We start from the raw sequence: 14,087 nt of genomic DNA on the forward strand, positions 1-14,087 counted from the left end.
AACAATGGATGGTAACCGAGCAGAGCTGAGTGGCCAAACTGTGGTATTAGGCCAAAACTATTGGCTGGGTTAGATGCAGAAAAAAATTATTTTTAATTTGCAACCTGATGGAGGTCAGTATAGATGGACTAATAGACCAAGTCCCACACACTGCTAGAAGCCCAAATATTTTTTCAGAGCTAGATGCAGGAAAAAATTATTTTTAATTTGCAACCTGATGGAGGTCAGTATAGATGGACTAATAGACCAAGTCCCACACACCGCTAGAAGCCCAAATATTTTTTCAGAGCTAGATGCAGAAAAAAATTATATTCAATTTGCAACCTGCTGGACGTCAGTATAGAAGGACTAATAGAACAAGTCCCACACACTGCTAGAAGCCCAAATATTTTTTCAGAGCTAAATGAAGAAAAAAATTATTTTTAATTTGCAACCTGATGGAGGTCAGTATAGATGGACTAATAGACCAAGTCCCACACACTGCTAGAAGCCCAAATATTTTTTCAGAGCTAGATGCAGAAAAAAATTATTTTTAATTTGCAACCTGATGGAGGTCAGTATAGATGGACTAATAGACCAAGTCCCACACACCGCTAGAAGCCCAAATATTTTTTCAGAGCTAGATGCAGAAATTTTTTTTATTCAATTTGCAACCTGATGGAGGTCAGTATAGATGGACTAATAGACCAAGTCCCACACACTGCTAGAAGCCCAAATATTTTTTCAGAGCTAGATGCAGAAAAAAATTATTTTTAATTTGCAACCTGATGGAGGTCAGTATAGATGGACTAATAGACCAAGTCCCACACACTGCTAGAAGCCCAAATATTTTTTCAGAGCTAGATGCAGAAAAAAATTATTTTTAATTTGCAACCTGATGGAGGTCAGTATAGATGGACTAATAGAACAAGTCCCACACGCTGCTAGAAGCCCAAATATTTTTTCAGAGATAAATGAAGAAAAAAATTATTTTTAATTTGCAACCTGATGGAGGTCCGTATAGATGGACTAATAGACCAAGTTCCACACACTGCTAGAAGCCCAAATATTTTTTCAGAGCTAGATGCAGAAAAAAATTATATTCAATTTGCAACCTGCTGGACGTCAGTATAGAAGGACTAATAGAACAAGTCCCACACACTGCTAGAAGCCCAAATATTTTTTCAGAGCTAAATGAAGAAAAAAATTATTTTTAATTTGCAACCTGATGGAGGTCAGTATAGATGGACTAATAGACCAAGTCCCACACACTGCTAGAAGCCCAAATATTTTTTCAGAGCTAGATGCAGAAAAAAATTATTTTTAATTTTCAACCTGATGGAGGTCAGTATAGATGGACTAATAGACCAAGTCCCACACACCGCTAGAAGCCCAAATATTTTTTCAGAGCTAGATGCAGAAATTTTTTTTATTCAATTTGCAACCTGATGGAGGTCAGTATAGATGGACTAATAGACCAAGTCCCACACACTGCTAGAAGCCCAAATATTTTTTCAGAGCTAGATGCAGAAAAAAATTATTTTTAATTTGCAACCTGATGGAGGTCAGTATAGATGGACTAATAGACCAAGTCCCACACACTGCTAGAAGCCCAAATATTTTTTCAGAGCTAGATGCAGAAAAAAATTATTTTTAATTTGCAACCTGATGGAGGTCAGTATAGATGGACTAATAGAACAAGTCCCACACGCTGCTAGAAGCCCAAATATTTTTTCAGAGATAAATGAAGAAAAAAATTATTTTTAATTTGCAACCTGATGGAGGTCAGTATAGATGGACTAATAGACCAAGTCCCACACACTGCTAGAAGCCCAAATATTTTTTCAGAGCTAGATGCAGAAAAAAATTATTTTTAATTTGCAACCTGATGGAGGTCAGTATAGATGGACTAATAGACCAAGTCCCACACACCGCTAGAAGCCCAAATATTTTTTCAGAGCTAGATGCAGAAAAAAATTATATTCAATTTGCAACCTGCTGGACGTCAGTATAGAAGGACTAATAGAACAAGTCCCACACACTGCTAGAAGCCCAAATATTTTTTCAGAGCTAAATGAAGAAAAAAATTATTTTTAATTTGCAACCTGATGGAGGTCAGTATAGATGGACTAATAGACCAAGTCCCACACACTGCTAGAAGCCCAAATATTTTTTCAGAGCTAGATGCAGAAAAAAATTATATTCAGTTTGCAACCTGATGGAGGTCAGTATAGATGGACTAATAGAATGATGCTATGCCCAAAAGATTTTACTTCACTAGGTGCAGTAAAAAAATTGGTATTCTATACACAGGTGGTATATCTTGCAACATAGATAGGCTACTCCACTGACTAACACACTCTGCAATAGGCCAAAAAGGATTAGCTTTGCTAGATTCAGCCAAATGCTGTGAAAAAAACTTGCACAGCACTGGCACAGACCTGCCTGGCAAAAACTGATAGGAACTGATGTAACCTAGTCCTGAAAAGGACTCCAATTACAATTAGTCTTTACTCCCACAATCTATCTATTTAAGAGCACAGACCTGCCTAATAAAAGTCGTAGGAAATGCTGTAACCTAGTCCTTAAAAGGACTGCAATCACAACTATTCCCTACTCCCAAGCTATCTGTATATTTGTGCGAAAATTGGCTTGAAATTAACAAGGTATAGCGCACACAGCAACAGCGGTGCCGTCTAACACGCAGCTGCAGCAGTGAGAAAATGGTGGCGATGGGGAAAATGGCTTGGTCTTATAGGGCAAGGACATGTGACATACACTGCCAATCACACATGCCCTTGCTTGTGTGAAAAAAAGCACTTCGCTCCGTGTGTGCGCTGCTGATAGGCTGACAGATTGCACCTCCCCACTGCAAATGCGGGAAAGAGAAAAAAAAATGGAGATCTTCATTGTTCCTGCAGAGATCCATCCCCTGCCCCTCCCCCCGCCCCGCTGTACACTCAAACTGCGTATTAACATTAATTTTTATCATTACTGAGAAAAAATCCAGTTATGATTTTGGTGCACGAACAGTTATCGAACATAACCTCGAACAGCCGAATTTTTCTCAAATTGTTCGTGTTCGCCGACCGGCTCGAACACCGCCCAAAACAGCTCGAATTTGAGATTGGCGAACAGTTCGAGTAGAACAAAGCTCATCTCTACCCCCAACCACCAGCTGCCTATTTGTACCTGGCTGGACACAACAATATAGGGAAGCCCTTTTTTTCTTAATTATTTCATGAATTTCATGAAATAATTAAAAAAAAAATACGTGGGGCTTCGCCCTATTTTTGTGTCCAGCCAGGTACAACTAGGCAGATGGGGGCTGGAATCCGCAGCGCAGGGAGACCCAAGCTTTCTGGGCCCCACCCGCTGCAAATTGCAGTCCGCAGCCACCCCAGAAAATGGTGCGTTCATAGAAGCGCCATCTTCTGGCGCTGTACCCAACTCATCCAGGGCCCTGGTGCGGTGGCTCACTGGGTAATAAAGGGGTTAACGCTAGCTTGGCATTATCAGCTGGCCCAAAGCCCGAAATTCATGGGGTCACGCCAATATTAGACATGACCACCATGAATTTCTAGTAAAGTATTTAAAAAAAACACAACACCCAGAAAAAAGTCCTTTAATTGAAATAAACACACAATTCTTTATTGTTCTAAATTAAACTCTACTTACCATCACGCCCATTCCAGCTGAAGCCAACGATCTCCTGCAATAAAAGTAAAATAATAAAGCAACCTCATCCTTACCTTTCCATGGTTCCCACGACAGCTTCAGCTCTGCTACATCGAGATGACAGGCTGGACCGCAGCAGAACGCTGCCATCCAGCCTGTCATCCCGCAGACACTGAGAAGCGCAGGCATGCTTGCGCTCCTCAGTGTCTCTCTGTGACGGCATCCAGATGAGCCGAGGTCATGTCCAATGAACTCTGCTCACCTCATGCACGTCACTGACAGCGTGGGAAAATTCTCCTGCACTCAGTGCTTCAGCGTGAGAATTTTCCCACGCTGTCAGTGTCGTGAATGAGGTGAGGTCATGTCCAATGAACTCAGCTCACCTCATGCACGTCACTGACAGCGTGGGAAAATTCTCACGCTGAAGCGCTGAGTGCAGGAGAATTCTCCCACGCTGTCAGTGACGTGCATGAGGTGAGCTGAGTTCATTGGACATGAACTCGGCTCATCTGGATGCCGTCACAGAGAGACACTGAGGAGCGCAAGCATGCCTGCGCTTCTCAGTGTCTGCGGGATGACAGGCTGGATGGCAGCGTTCTGCTGCGGTCCAGCCTGTCATCTCGATGTAGCAGAGCTGAAGCTGTCGTGGGAACCATGGAAAGGTAAGGATGAGGTTGCTTTATTATTTTTCTTTTATTGCAGGAGATCGTTGGCTTCAGCTGGAATGGGCATGATGGTAAGTTGAGTTTAATTTAGAACAATAAAGAATTGTGTGTTTATTTCAATTAAAGGACTTTATTCTGGGTGTTTGTGTTTTTTTTTTAACTTTGACTATGGGGTTAGTAATGGGGGTGTCTTATAGACGCCTCTCCATTACTAACCTGGGCTTGATGTCAGCTGGCATTATAAGCTGACATCAACCCTAGCCCTATTACCCCACTGCCACCGCTACAGGGCAGTGGGAAGAGCGAGGCTAAGTGCTAGAATTGGCGCATCCTATGGATGCGCCATTTCTGGGGCGGCTGACGGCTGGTGTTTCTAGCCTGGGAGGGGGCCAATATTCATGGCACCCTTCCTGGGCTATTAATGTCAGCCCCCAGCTGTCTGCCTAGCCTTTGCTAGCTATTAAATTAGGGGGGACCCCACGTCATTTTTTTGAGGGGGTCCCCCATTTTAATAGCTAGTAAAGGCTAGGTATTCAGCTGGGGGCTCATATTAGTAGCCTGGGAAGCTCCGTGGGTATTATCCCCTTCCCAGGCTTCAAACATCTGCCCCAGCCGTCTGCTTAACCTCCGCTAGAGACTAAAATTAAGGGGAACCCCATGCCAATTTTTTTTTAAATAAATCCTTTATTTTAACACTAAATGACAAGTACAGTAAGCAACACTGCCACTGTACTTCATGTATATGTGACTGACATGTTTCTATGTATCTAATCTATGTGTGAAGCTCTATTCTGTCTGTTATAAATTGTCGGGTACCGCTGCTGAATTGCCGGCCGGCTTTTTTAAAGAGACAGTGCATGAAAACACAATTATTTTTTTTAAATAAATCCTTTACACTAAATGACAAGTACAGTAAGCAACACTGTCACTGTACTTCATATATATGTGACTGACATGTTTCTATCTATCTAATCTATGTGTGAAGCTCTGTTCTTTCTGTTCTAAATTGTCGGGTACCGGTGTATGCCGCTGATGAATTGCCGGCTTTTCATGTAATACATTCTACGTTATTCTTAGTTGTTTTACTTCATGTAGAATTAACCTACAAGGAAAGAAAGGGTTTATTTTCATTCCGATATTTGTGTCCCATTGACTTGCATTGGTTTCCGGTATCGGAATCGGCGATATCCGATACTTTTTGGGTATCGGTCCGATCCAATCCGATACGATATTTCCTGATATCGGAAGGTATCGCTCAACACTAGCTATAACTGAATTTTTAAAAAATTTATTTTCAGCACTTTATTATTAGGGAATGGGTGCAATAGAATTGGATATTTGAGTACTCTAATACGGTTAACTGTATTTATGGAGAAATTTACCATAATAACAGGTTCGTGATTGATATTTGACTTTTGATTTTGAAAGTACCTGTATTTTAAGAATTTTTTTCAATTGAATGGAAATCAAAATTCTTTATTTTAATGATTGTGTTTATATCTTCCTTTGAAACTGGACTGATTTAGCTCTAGTTTTTCTTAAGGTATGTGAACAAGGCAAGATGGTCATTTAACTAAATTGATTAAAGAAAAGTGGCAAATTATGTAACAAAATGGGATAATGATTTTAACCGGCCATAGAGATGAGATATTTATCTGTAAGCTGTTGGAAAATCCAGATTATTTTAGTAACATCAGCCCATACACATAGGTGGAAAGTCATTCAAACATGCCAAATTTAACACTGAGAACACTGAGTTAGAGGTATCATAAAACAAATAGTTTATTTAGCGCTATTAAAAACATTGCATATTCAATTACATACATGTAAAAAATGTGAAGTGATACAATTTAGAAACCCAGTAAAGAGGCTGAAAAAAAGGACCGTTAAGAACCTATAAGCAAAGGTATTGAATCCACCCAAAAGTAAGAAAGGGTCCAGGCTGAAGGTCTGCGGGAGCACCGTATAATGGGTAAAGAATCTATCTACCGCTTGTTACCTTATGATGAGTTGAACTATATGTATCTGCCATCTGTTTCTTTGGAGACTTGATAGACACTCGAAGTGTGATCTGCCCTCACTGTGCTGCCAAGCACATGCTTTATTTATACTGAATAGACTGTCTATGCTGGGGTAAATTGTAGCCTTATGCCCTATGTGGGTTACATTGGAAATGCATGGATATACTTCCCAGGCACTGACAGCTATACAGGTGACACATGTAGATATAAAGAGAAGCTATTTAGTGGTTCTCACTAGTGTTGAGCCACCCCCGTAGTGTTCGGGTTCGGTTCGGTTCGTCGAACACCGGGATGTTCGAGGAACTGTTCGTCGAACTGTTCGTCGAACACCTTAGAACACCGTCGAACACCGTTAAAACCAATGGCAGGCAAACAAAAACACATAGAAACACATAGAAAACACCTGCAAAGGTGTCCAAAAGCTGACAAACTGCTCAGAAGACACTCTCTTTAAAAAAGCCGGCCGGCAAATTCAGCAGCGGCATACACCGGTACCCGACAATTTAGACAAGAAGGAATAGAGCATCACACATAGATTAGATAGATAGAAACATGTCAGTCACACATATAAGAAGCACAGTGACAGTGTTGCTTACTGTACTTGTCATTTAGTGTAAAGGATTTATTTAAAAAAATAATAGTGTTTTCATGCACTGTCTCTTTAAAAAAGCCGGCCGGCAATTCAGCAGCGGTACCCGACAATTTAGAACAGAAAGATAGAGCATCACACATAGATTAGATACATAGAAACATGTCAGTCACATATATATGAAGTACAGTGATAGTGTTGGTTACTGTACTTGTCATTTAGTATTAAAATAAAGGATTTATTATTAAAAAAATTGGCGTGGGGTTCCCCTTAATTTTAGGCTCTAGCGGAGGTTAAGCAGACGGCTGGGGCAGATGTTTGAAGCCTGGGAAGGGGGTAATACCCACGGAGCTTCCCAGGCTACTAATATCAGCCCCCAGCTGAATACATAGCCTTTACTAGCTATTAAAATGGGGGACCCCCCAAAAAAAATGACGTGGGGTCCCCCCTAATTTAATAGCTAGCAAAGGCTAGGCAGACAGCTGGGGGCTGATATTAATAGCCCAGGAAGGGAGCCATGAATATTGGCCCCCTCCCAGGCTAGAAACACCAGCCGTCAGCCGCCCCAGAAATGGCGCATTCATAGGATGCGCCAATTCTGGCACTTAGCCTCGCTCTTCCACGCTGCCCTGGTGCGGTGGCAGGGGGTAATAGGGTTGGGGTTGATGTCAGCTTATAATGCCAGCTGACATCAAGCCCAGGTTAGTAATGGAGAGGCGTCTATAAGACACCCCCATTACTAACCCCATAGTCAAAGTTAAAAAAAACACAAACACCCAGAATAAAGTCCTTTAATTGAAATAAAGACACAATCCTTTATTGTTCTAAATTAAACCATACTTCCCATCACGCCCATTCCAGCTGAAGCCAACGATCTCCTGCAATAAAAGAAAAATAATAAAGCAACCTCATCCTTACCTTTCCATGGTTCCCACGACAGCTTCAGCTCTGCTACATCGAGATGACAGGCTGGACCGCAGCAGAACGCTGCCATCCAGCCTGTCATCCCGCAGACACTGAGAAGCGCAGGCTTGCTTGCGCTGCTCAGCGTCTTTCTGTGACGACATCCAGATGAGCCGAGTTCATGTCCAATGAACTCGGCTCACCTCATGCACGTCACTGACAGCGTGGGAAAATTCTCACGCTGAAGCGCTGATTGCAGGAGAATTTTCCCACGCTGTCAGTGACGTGCAGGAGGTGAGCTGAGTTCATTGGACATGAGCTCACCTCATGCACATCACTGACAGCGTGGGAGAATTCTCCTGCACTCAGCACTTCAGCGTGAGAATTTTCCCACGCTGTCAGTGACGTGCATGAGGTGAGCCGAGTTCATTGGACATGACCTCGGCTCATCTGGATGCCGTCACAGCGAGACAGTGAGGAGCGCAAGCATGCCTGCGCTTCTCAGTGTCTGCGGGATGACAGACTGGATGGCAGCGTTCTGCTGCGGTCCAGCCAGTCATCTCGATGTAGCAGAGCTGAAGCTGTCGTGGGAACCATGGAAAGGTAAGGATGAGGTTGCTTTATTATTTTTCTTTTATTGCAGGAGATCGTTGGCTTTAGCTGGAATGGGTGTGATGGTAAGTATGGTTTAATTTAGAACAATAAAGAATTGTGTCTTTATTTCAATTAAAGGACTTTATTCTGGGTGTTGTGTTTTTTTTAAATACTTTACTAGAAATTCATGGCGGTCATGTCTAATACTGGCGTGACCCCATGAATTTTGGGCTTGGGGCCAGCTGATAATACCAAGCTGGCCCTAACCCCTTTATTACCCAGTGAGCCACCGCACCAGGGCCCTGGATGAGTTGGGTACAGCGCCAGAAGATGGCGCTTCTATGAACGCGCCATTTTCCGGGGTGGCTGCGGACTGCAATTTGTAGCGGGGGGGGGGCCCAGAAAGCTTGGGCCTCCCTGCGCTGCAGATTCCAGCCCCCAGCTGCCTAGTTGTACCTGGCTGGACACAAAAATAGGGCGAAGCCCCACGTATTTTTTTTTTAATTATTTCATGAAATTCATGAAATAATTAAGAAAAAAAGGCCTTCCCTATATTGTTGTGTCCGGCCAGGTACAAATAGGCAGCTGGTGGTTGGGGGCAGCCCGTTTCTGCCTGCTGTACCTGGCTGGACACAAATATAGTGCGAAGCCCCACTTCAATTTTTTTTAATTATTTCAGGAAATTCATGAAATAATTTAAAAAAAATTGACGTGGGGCTTCGCACTATATTTGTGTCCAGCCAGGTACAGCAGGCAGGAACGGGCTGCCCCCAACCACCAGCTGCCTATTTGTACCTGGCCGGACACAACAATATAGGGAAGCCCTTTTTTTCTTAATTATTTCATGAAATAATTTAAAGAAAATTGACGTGGGGCTTCGCCCTGTTTTTGTGTCCAGCCAGGTACAACTAGGCAGCTGGGGGCTGGAATCCGCAGCGCAGGGAGGCCCAAGCTTTCTGGGCCACCCCCGCTGCAAATTGCAGTCCGCATCTACCCCGGAAAATGGCGCGTTCATAGAAGCGCCATCTTCTGGCGCTGTACCCAACTCATCCAGGGCCCTGATGCGGTGGCTCACTGGGTAATAAAGGGGTTAGGGCCAGCTTGGCATTATCAGCTGGCCCTAAGCCCGAAATTCATGGGGTCACGCCAATATTAGACATGACCACCATGAATTTCTAGTAAAGTATTTTAAAAAAACACAACACCCAGAAAAAAGTCCTTTAATTGAAATAAACACACAATTCTTTATTGTTCTAAATTAAACCATACTTACCATCACGCCCATTCCAGCTGAAGCCAACGATCTCCTGAAATAAAAGAAAAATAATAAAGCAACATCATCCTTACCTTTCCATGGTTCCCATGACAGCTTCAGCTCTGCTACATCGAGATGACAGGCTGGACCGCAGCAGAACGCTGCCATCCAGCCTGTCATCCCGCAGACACTGAGAAGCGCAGGCTTGCTTGCGCTCCACAGTGTCTCTCTGTGAGGGCATCCAGATGAGCCGAGTTAATGTCCAATGAACTCGGCTCACCTCATGCACGTCACTGACAGCGTGGGAAAATTCTCCTGCACTCAGCGCTTCAGCGTGGGAGAATTCTCACACTGAAGCGCTGAGTGCAGGAGAATTCTCCCACGCTGTCAGTGACGTGCAGGAGGTGAGCTGAGTTCATTGGACATGAGCTCACCTTATGCACGTCACTGACAGCGTGGGAAAATTCTCCTGCACTCAGCGCTTCAGCTGGGAGAATTCTCACGCTGAAGCGCTGAGTGCAGGAGAATTCTCCCACGCTGTCAGTGACGTGCAGGAGGTGAGCTGAGTTCATTGGACATGAGCTCACCTTATGCACGTCACTGACAGCGTGGGAGAATTCTCCTGCACTCACCGCTTCAGCGTGAGAATTTTCCCACGCTGTCAGTGACGTTCATGAGGTGAGCCGAGTTCATTGGACATGAACTCGGCTCATCTGGATGTCGTTACAGAGAGACGCTGAGCAGCGCAAGCAAGCCTGCGCTTCTCAGTGTCTGCGGGATGACAGGCTGGATGGCAGCGTTCTGCTGCGGTCCAGCCTGTCATCTCGATGTAGCAGAGCTGAAGCTGTCGTGGGAACCATGGAAAGGTAAGGATGAGGTTGCTTTATTATTTTTCTTTTATTGCAGGAGATCGTTGGCTTCAGCTGGAATGGGCGTGACGGTAAGTATGGTTTAATTTAGAACAATAAAGGATTGTGTCTTTATTTCAATTAAAGGACTTATTCTGGGTGTTTGTGTTTTTTTTAACTTTGACTATGGGGTTAGTAATGGGGGTGTCTTATAGACGCCTCTCCATTACTAACCTGGGCTTGATGTCAGCTGGCATTATAAGCTGACATCAACCCCAACCCTATTACCCCCTGCCACCGCACCAGGGCAGCGTGGAAGAGCGAGGCTAAGTGCCAGAATTGGCGCATCCTATGAATGCGCCATTTCTGGGGCGGCTGACGGCTGGTGTTTCTAGCCTGGGAGGGGGCCAATATTCATGGCTCCCTTCCTGGGCTATTAATATCAGCCCCCAGCTGTCTGCCTAGCCTTTGCTAGCTATTAAATTAGGGGGGACCCCACGTCATTTTTTTTGGGGGGTCCCCCATTTTAATAGCTAGTAAAGGCTATGTATTCAGCTGGGGGCTGATATTAGTAGCCTGGGAAGCTCCGTGGGTATTACCCCCTTCCCAGGCTTCAAACATCTGCCCCAGCCGTCTGCTTAACCTCCGCTAGAGCCTAAAATTAAGGGGAACCCCACGCCAATTTTTTTAATAATAAATCCTTTATTTTAATACTAAATGACAAGTACAGTAACCAACACTATCACTGTACTTCATATATATGTGACTGACATATTTCTATCTATCTAATCTATGTGTGAAGCTCTATTCTGTCTGTTATAAATTGTCGGGTACCGCTGCTGAATTGCCGGCCGGCTTTTTTAAAGAGACGGTGCATGAAAACACTATTATTTTTTTTGATAAATCCTTTACGCTAAATGACAAGTACAGTAAGCAACACTGTCACTGTACTTCGTATATATGTGGCTGACATGTTTCTATCTATCTAATCTATGTGTGAAGCTCTATTCTGTCTGTTATAAATTGTCGGGTACCGCTGCTGAATTGCCGGCCGGCTTTTTTAAAGAGACGGTGCATGAAAACACTATTATTTTTTTTGATAAATCCTTTACGCTAAATGACAAGTACAGTAAGCAGCACTTTCACTGTACTTCGTATATATGTGGCTGACATGTTTACATCTATCTAATCTATGTGTGAAGCTCTATTCTTTCGGTTCTAAATTGTCGGGTACCGGTGTATGCCGCTGCTGAATTGCCGGCTTTTCATGTTTCACTGTGAGCACTGTTCCCATCGATTTGGGCAATCACTGTAATGCCACAACCACCATGGCTGTGGCATTACAGTGAGTGGCAGACAATCCCTGCATGATTGGTGCTCTAAATAGCGCCAGACATGCAGGACACGCTTTTGGTGCACGAACAGTTATCGAACATAACCTCGAACAGCCGAATTTTTTGCAAATCTTTCGGGTTCGTCGAACAACTCGAACACCGCCCAAAACAGCTCGAATTTGAGATTGGCGAACAGTTCTAGTCGAACACCTCTCATCTCTAGTTCTCACAAGTGTGGGTGGATTCAATACCTTTGCTTATAGGTGCTCAGTGGTCCTTATCTTCAGCCTTTTTACTGGGTTTCTAAATTATATCACTTCCCATTTGTTACATGTATGTAATTGAATATGCAATATTTTTAATAGCATTAAAAAAACTATAGATTTTATGATACCTCTAACTCAGTGTTCTCTGTCTTTGTAAAAACCATGGATTATCTGTCTGACAGAAGATATCAGGAGACAAAGGAATGAAGCAGTTAAAGTTCAATCTCCCAATAAATTTTTTCTCATTGGAGATAAATGGCTGCAAAACCACTAACAATTTTACTATGGTAATATCAGTTAGTACAATAAAGGAATAAACTTGGAATTAAACTGTTTTAAATCTAAGCTGCCCCCAATTTAGCAAAGACAGGCCTCCTCATAGATATGAGATTGAGGATTAGGGACTGATATCCACCAGCACACATCCCATGCCAGTGGTGATAATTATGTGTTTGAATATAAAGTTTCTATGTGAGATCTTGGAGGTTTTTATAAACTTTCTTTTGTTTTGTTTCTTTTTATAGGAGAACCAGTGGCTGTGAAATTACTGAGGAAGGACAGAACTCTTCTGAAAACCTTTCTGAAGGAGCTGTCTTTGTCAATCAGTCTCTCTGACCACCCTCATATTATTACCACATATCCCATCTTTATTGGCACAATGGACCACTATGCACTTACTCAGGAGTTGGCAACGGCAGGCACCTTGCATCATATCATACAAAGTGAGGTAAGTAAGGCCGGCTCCATATGTTCTCCTACAATGTACAAATATTTAATTTCTGAAACACCAGAGGCAGGAGATACACATCAACAGTCAGAGGAAAAGCGAGATACCCCTGTATATGGTAGCCAGTTAGCTAACTATTACATGTGGGGGTCTTTGGGAATACATCAAAACTTTCCATAGGTGGAGGCGGGTTCCATAACAATGCACTGTTTGAAGCCTCATGACCATCACAGCAGCAGTTTTATCCACTATACCATCCACTGTCCCAACAACAGCAACAGTTTCAATGTTTAGTATTTTTGCTTTGGATAAAGATCTACACCAATAAGACTAAATCTCATGAACCTGATCTGTTTTCTGCAGGTTGGAATTCCTGAGGACGCAGTGAAGAGGTGCGCCAAACAGATATCATCAGCTCTGGACTATATGCATGGTAGAGGGTTGGTTCACAGGGACCTGAATCCAGACAACGTGTTGCTCATGGACTAAGAGTGCTACCAAATCAAATTGAGTGATTTAGGTTTGACCCAACCTATGGGAAACTATGGGTCGTCCATGTCACATATCATTCCGTACATGTCTCCAGAGTTGTGTGACTTTAAAGTAGGAGAATATTTGATCTTGAGCCCTACTATAGATACCTGGGCTTTTGGGGTTCTTTTCTTTGTTGCTTTGACTGGATACTTCCCCTGGATTGAAGCAACAGAATCTGACAAAATATACCAAGTCTACATTGACTGGAGACAAAGTCCAGACTTCACTTCTCCCCCTTTTTGTTGGCAGATGTTGTCGAGAGAAGCCATATACATGTTTGATAATCTCTTTGCTCAATGTCCCTTTTCTCAGCAGTCAGTTCTCTCTATCTTCAACTACCTTAATTTTCCCTGGAAAATAAAGGTCTTTGAGTATTAAACAAACTTGGCAGATGAGGAAGATGTGGTCAGTTCAAGATATTTGGAAAAACCTCCCTGCTGAGTTCCTTCAAAAACTGTGTGCAAGTATTAGTACCTAGAAGAACTGATGAAGTCAAAGGGCGGTCACCAAATATTGATGCAATTTAGATTTGTTTTGTTCATTCAGTTTGTATTTTTTTAATTTAATTGTTTTTGGAAGCTTCTTACTTTGCGGCATTTTTTTCACACCTTCCTAAACCGTAACCACAATACTGTATATCTATCCCCTTTAATATACAATGGGCTACAAGCTTGGGGTTTTCTTTTTCCATATT

The 14,087-nt window shown here is 42.9% G+C and overlaps 1 pseudogene; it reads left to right on the forward strand.

Moving 5' to 3' along the window:
• Window positions 1–13,771, forward strand: part of LOC141258456 (serine/threonine-protein kinase SBK1-like) — a 35,758-nt pseudogene extending 21,987 nt beyond the window's left edge.
• Window positions 13,772–14,087: the final 316 nt, after the last annotated feature.

Source organism: Phyllobates terribilis, unplaced genomic scaffold (genome assembly GCF_046119375.1).
Source record: "Phyllobates terribilis strain yellow unplaced genomic scaffold, ASM4611937v1 Scaffold_3__8_contigs__length_932513732, whole genome shotgun sequence".
NCBI lineage: Eukaryota > Metazoa > Chordata > Amphibia > Anura > Dendrobatidae > Phyllobates > Phyllobates terribilis.